This window comes from Ictidomys tridecemlineatus, chromosome 11 (assembly GCF_052094955.1).
Source record: "Ictidomys tridecemlineatus isolate mIctTri1 chromosome 11, mIctTri1.hap1, whole genome shotgun sequence".
NCBI classification, from domain to species: domain Eukaryota; kingdom Metazoa; phylum Chordata; class Mammalia; order Rodentia; family Sciuridae; genus Ictidomys; species Ictidomys tridecemlineatus.
Genome location: NC_135487.1, coordinates 22,651,039 through 22,658,011, shown reverse-complemented (window position 1 = coordinate 22,658,011; position 6,973 = coordinate 22,651,039).

The following is a 6,973-nucleotide window of genomic DNA, read 5'->3' as shown; positions in this document are numbered from 1 at the left end:
TATGATAATCTGGATTATTATCCAAGTGAACCTGATGTCATCACAAGGGTTCTTACAGAAGAGTTAAAGATGTCGGGCTGCTATCTCTGAAGATGGAAGAGGGGACCATGAGCCAAGGAGTGCAGTTCTAGAAGCTGGAAAGGTCCAACAACAGGGTTCTCCCCTAGAGCCTCCAAAATAAATGACCCTGCCACACCTTGGTTTTAGCCCCTAAAAGGCCCATTTCAGATTTCTGAACTCCAGAACTATAATAAACTGTCTCGTTTTTCACACAGTGTGTGGGCAAATAAATACACACACGTCCCCGTTCCTCTTCATGCTGTTTCTCACCTTGCACATGCAGGGAAGCAGGTGCACAGAGGTGAGTATGTGCCTGTGGTCTTGAGGAGTGAGCACCTGTAGCCACCCATGTACCACTTCTGATGTTATTTTCACAAGTAGGCACATGTGATTCATTCCTTCAATAAATATGTGCTGAATATCCGCTCTGTGCCTGGCATAGTGCTGGCTGTGAGAACAGAGAGATGAGCCTAACAGATTCTTGTGGCATTTCTATTCTGGCAAGGGGGCAGGGGTAGGAAGGTGTACAGAAATCCAGTGAACCCAGGGCTGGGGATGTGGCTCAGTAGTAGAATGCTTGCCTAGCATGTACCTGGCCCTGGGTTCTATCCCCAGCACCACAAAAAGCAAAACAAAATAATCATAATCATAATCACAGTGAACCCCTCTCTGAATAAGACTGAGTTTTAGAGGCAACAGTTAGGTAAAAAGAGCATTATCATTTAAAAACCTTAAATTAGATATACAGAAACTAAGGGTGTAGTTCAGTAGTAAAGCACATGTTTAGCATGCACAAAGCCCTAAATTTAATCCCTATCACCAAAAAGAAAAAGAAAGAAAATAGACTATATATACTGCACAAGAATTCTTTTTTTTTTTTTTTTGTACTGGGGATTAAACCCAGAGGTGCTTTTTCCACTGAGCCACTCCCCATCCCTTTTATTTTGAGAGAGGTTCTCTCTAAATTACTTGTTAAGTTGCTGAGGCTGGCCTCCAACTTGTGATCCTCCTGCCCATCAGCTTCCCAAATCACCAGGATTACAGGTGTGCACCACCATACCCAGAACAACAACTCTTTTGTATGTTCATGTTTGAGAAGCAGTGATCTGGGCAGAAAGAACTAACTCCAGATAAGGCTATCTCTAGATACCTGGACACTGCAACCACTCTGCCTTTAAGAAAGCAATCCCATCTCTAGGGACAAATTGAGATTGGGCAGAGAATGGGAGTGTTCCTGGAGTCTGTAGGTCTGACTCTAATCTAGTTTTATATTCAGCATTCATCATCTTAGTGTGTGTTAAAAGATTAGTTCGGTTTTATGAGGATAATACCAAATTCTGAAGTGGCATCTTTGGAGGTCAGTGGGTGGAGGATAAATTTTAAAGCTTGTATTAGTTCAACATGCCTCCAATGTGAGTCCATAAAGCAAACTGGGCCGGTGTGTTGTCCATAGAGCAAACTGGGCCAGAGCTGGTGGGGGAACTTGGAACCTCAGAAGAGAGCTTCCCCAGAGAAAGTGACATTGAACTTCAATGAGGGGCTGGGGATGTGGCTCAAGCGGTAGCGTGCTGGCCTGACATGCGTGCGGCCCGGGTTCGATCCCCAGCACCACATACAAAAAAACAAGGATGTTGTGTCCGCCGATAACTAAAAAATAAATATTAAAATTCTCTCTCTCTCTCTCTCTCTCTCTCTCTCTCTCTCTCTCTCTCTCTCTCTCTCTCTCTCTCCCTCTTTAAAAAAAAAAAAAAGAACTTCAATGAGGACAGCTGGGCGGTAGCCAGGTAAAACAATTGAGGGGAGAATATTCTGGGCATACCTGTCTTCTCAGCAAGTGCCTGGAGTCAAGACCTCATCTATGCCAAAGAGTGACACCCACATTCCCCTTGCTGTCCAGAGGTATGCTAGCTAGGACTCTCTGCTTTAACCCCAAGGACCTCTGGAAGACCTATGCGCTTCTTGACTTCCTAAGAAAGGCTGGGGATTTCTTCAGACTCAGGATTTCTTGTTCATCCACTGCTTTTGCCTCAGGAACTATTTGTGTTCTGGAATGGTGTGGTGAGGCTGTGGGGAGACCAGTCCTTTTGGGGAGACCAATCTGCTCTGGGATGGACTTACTGTTTGACTGGGGGCCAGGCACCTCTCTCTGGGACTTGACTTGTCCATCTGTAAAGTGGGAGTCGAGCCCTTGCAGCTTGCTTTGACATGCTCTGTCAGGACTGTGCAGCACCCAGTAGTAGTTAAACCCCTGGCCCTGGGTTCGAACCCTGCTTCCACCATTTATGGGATCTTGGGCAAATCATTTCTCCTCCCTGAGGCTCCATTTCCGCATCTATATACCAGTGGCCTTTGCTCCCCTCCCTCTGGATTGTATGAGGATTAAATGAGATCATGGATATGAAGCATCTGAGGCTGTGCCAGGCCCAGTTAATGACAGCTGCTGTCATTAAATTTTGTAATGGATATGAAATGGAACATGTTAGCTCTGCTGATTGCCACGAAACATACTACCATCCTCAGGGCTAAGCACAATCTCCACAAACCATCAGCACAATCTCCACAAACAGCATCAGAAGGTTTTCTGACTGGTGGCCAGGGAAACACCCAGAGCTGCGTGGCTTCGCTTTGGCAGCAACTGAGGAAACTCCCCATAGGGAAACATCTGCCGGGTAGGCGGTAACTGTGCTAACTTGTGGGTATGAGGATGATTCCCAGACTCCGGCCTGCAAGGGTAGCCTGGGATAGAGACTGGGTGGCCAGACTCCAGGGGAGGAGTGGAACTGTCTCTTGCCTTTAACTGGCAACCAGATCTGAAACAGCCTGGGCAGGATGGACAGAACTGAGTCTTCCCTCATTGGTCAGCTGCCTGGGAGCCTCTGGCTGTGCCCCCTGTCATTCTAACCACCTACTGTCAACTCATCTTGCAACTAATACAGTTTGATTGTTCTTCCCCTCCCCCACCCCATGCTGGGGACTGAACCCAGGGCCTCACACACGCTGGGCAAGTGCTGTACATCCCCAGCCTGGTCTGACTGCCCTTTATCCAACTGAATCCCAGAGAGAGGTAGGGATGTGTGCATGATCACACGACAAATCAGAGCCAGAATCTAGGTCTTTAGGCCTCAGATCCACCTATCTGTCAGCACCAGGCAGCCTCTTTGATTCTGTTAAGTGAGTGGTTGGTTGTTGCCTAGCAACCAGTCACCCCAGATGTTTTCTATCTCCACATTTCCTTGGGAATCAGACCACCCAGTGACAGTTGGGCTCAGATGTCAGAGAGAAAATGTCTCTGGTTTAACGGGCAGTATAGAAGAGGGCTGCTTGTGTTAAGTAGTGACCCAGGCAAGACACAGTCCATTCCTCCAGGTCCTGGAGCTCTCCCAGGCAGCCCAGAACCATTTATCTTTCTGGCTTAGAGACCAGATTCACATGATCCCTCTCTCCAGGCAGAGTTATGGCCTGTCATCACAGATAGCAGCAAGTGCTGGAGGAAGAAACCCTCTCTGGGCCTTTTAGTCATCACAGGAGGCACTTTGGGAGAATAATTTGAAGTCACACCCATGGCTGAACCCTGGCTCTGTCACTCATTGGCTATGTGACTTTGGTCAAGCCACCCTGACTCTGAATTGGCTCCCACATCTGTAGAATGCAATTAATATCTACAGTATGCACAGAGTTTTTTTTGTTTTGTTTTGTTTTGTTTTTTTTAAAAGAGAGAGTGAGAGAGAGAGAGAATTTTTTAATATTTATTTTTTAGTTTTCAGCGGATACAACATCTTTGTATGTGGTGCTGAGGATCGAACCCGGGCCGCACGCATGCCAGGCGAGCGCGCTACCACTTGAGCCACATCCCCAGCCCTGCACAGTTATTGAGATAATGATATAAAGTACCAGACAGAAAAAAAGAAGTTACTTTATTAATATTTGTATCAGTCAGATATTTCCATTGTAAGAGACAGACTCCACTTTAGGTTGGTTACCGAAAAGAGCCAGAGGAGAAGACTGGAAAGCTATACAGGCAGGAACCATATTTCCAAAAGGCCATCCCAGTGCCGGTCCTAGAGCCCTCACCTTCCAGCACACAGCACAGATATGGCTGCCTGCAGGCTCACTTCCACCATGATAGTCCTTGTCCTCCTCTTTTCCTTTTTGGAATCTGGCTCCCATGGCTGGGCTGCACAGGGAAAGTGCATGTACACATGGTACTGCTTGGAGTGCTTGGAGAACAATATGATTATTATGCCAATGTACAGATTTGGAAACTGAGGCACAGAGCCGGTTTTTTTTTTTTTTTCTAATTTGTCTAAGATCACACAGCTAGTAAGTAGAATCAGAACCGGAACCCATGCAGTCTGGCTCTGTAACCTGTACTCCTAACTACTATCTCTATTTCTAATGTCCTGGACTGGAACTCCAAATGCATCCCCCTGAGAAATAGTGTTTAACATGATGGGCAGGTTCTATCATAAATATGACTAAATGGACAGACAAATATGCTTAATTCATTAATTCAACTTCAAGTGCCTTCTATGGCCCAGGCTCTGTGATCAATATGGAACAAGACTACCATGGTCTTAAAGAGCACGGACTAGAAGAGAAAACAAATAAGAAATAAGCAAACACCCAAATAAATAAAATACTTAAAAATTACAATATGGACAGAAACCATGACAGAAACACAAAGCTCGGTATGAGAAGGATGGCTGTGGAATCCCTGGGGGTCCAGGGGACTCTCCCCAGCTCATTCTGTCCAGCCACACTGGCCTTCTTGCTACCCTTTGAAACCACCAACCATACTTAGAGCTGTTCCTTCTGCTTAAAAAAAAGTCTCCCCACTTACCTGTATGGCTAATCCCCTCGAATATCACCTACTCAGGGAGACCTTCCCTGATACCACTATTTGATTGTTTTTTGTAGTGCTTGGACTCAAACCCAGGGCCTTGGGCATGCTCAGCAAGCAGCTCTACCACTGAGCAGCACCCAGCCCCCAGTGCTGCTACTGGAACTGCAGCCTCCTCTTCTCCTTTCTGCATGAGCACTCCTATCTGATCACCCTGCTTTATGTTTATTTTTTTCTATAGCCTTATCACTTTCTAACATTATTCATCTATTTATTTACGATTTGTCTGCTTCACCTTGTAGAATAGAAGTAAATATCAAGAGAGCAGAGATCCTTGATCTGTTCACTGAATGGTGAATGTGGTGAATAGTAGGTGCTCAGAAAAACTTATTTAAATGAATGTAAATCCCTTCCCTGGGATCACACAATTGGGAAGTGGCACGGCGATGATTTGAATCCAGTGTAATTTGGCTCCAAAGATACACAATTTTCTTTCTAGAGCTACTGTGGGGCTCAAAAAGGTTCCCTTCAGCCACTTAGCACAGTGCCTGGTACAAACACTAAATACTGAGATGTGGTTATTAATATTGGGGGGAGGAGCTTCTCTCCTCCTGGGTTTTTTTTTTTCTCCTAAATTCCTTAGTTTAGTCAGCTGTCAGCTCTTTGCTGTGGGACCTCAAGCCTGACTTGGCAGGAACAGTGACATGACCCTCTGGAAGGAAGACTGCTGGTGGGACAGCACAGGTAGCAGGCAGTCCTGCCCACCCATCGCACCCTCTCCACGCCCTGCCCACTTATAACTGACCTGAGTCGATCACCCACAGGGATTGCAAACACAGACTTCCTGTGTCTTGAGAAAGGGGAAATCCAGCCAGCGATTTATGGTGAGTCATTTGTTTCATGAAGGAAGCCTCAGCAGTTGGCAGAAGGTAGCAGCAGGGGAGAGCTGCCCAAGAAGAGAAAGGAGACCAGAAGCTGCGACTTCGACTTACTACATGAGCAGATCGCCTTCCTGGCCTTAATTTTCTCATCTGGAAAATGGGACAAGGATCTTCACCTCACAGTCTTCTCTAGATTGTTCTACTAATATTGATGAGCACCTGTGTGTGTGGCCACTTGAGAATAAGCATCGCTCAACTGGAGGGGCTTGCAATGGCCACCAAGTCCAGGTGTTAAAAGTATAAACTATGCCTGGCATGATGGTGCACACCTGTGATGCCAGCTACTCAGGAGGCTGAGGCAGGAGGATGGCAATTTTGAGTGCACTTAGTGAGATCCGATCTCAAAAAATTGAAAGGGCTGGGGATGTGACAGAGCACCCCTGGTTTCAATCCCCAGAGCTGCCAAACATGAAAGAAAAGTACACAGACTATGAAGTCACTCCGATCTGGATTCAAATCTTGCCTAATCACTTTCTAGCTGTGTGTCCCTGGGCAGGTAATGAAACCTCTCAGTACCTTGCTTTCTTGCCTATAAAATAGGTTACATTGGTTACTTCTGTGAAATAATAGCTTATCATTGCTGGGATCAGATGTTCTCTCAGGAATGGTGGCTTTTCTTCAATCTTTGATGACCTCGCTTGCTCACCGCCCTGTGTGTTGTTTTGTTCAGTCCTGGCCCTGCGCAGGAGAGAGCCCCTCCTGAGAGTGCTTCTAACAGACCTACCCCCACATCTCTGGCGCCACAAATAATTATTAAAATAGAGAATGACTTTACTCATTTATTTTCACTGATGACACCAGTAACAAGTTTATGGTAGAAAAAAAATTAAGCAAATATAAGTAAAAAGAAAACAAAGATTACACATCACTTCACCACCTAGAGATAACCACGACTGACAGCTGCACTTGCCTTCCGCAGGCATTTCTTTTTAAATGCATATGTAACAGGGTGTAAAATGCAAGTTTCCTCTCTTTTTGGCTTCCGGGCAGAGGCTAGAAGTGCCAAGGACTTCCACATCCCAAATTAAGGTGCTAGACCACCCCTGGCATGCTGAAGGAAGCAGAAACCGGTTCTACTAGCATTGAAATGCATCACCCACCGTCGTGTGTGTGTGTGTGTGTGTGTGTGTGT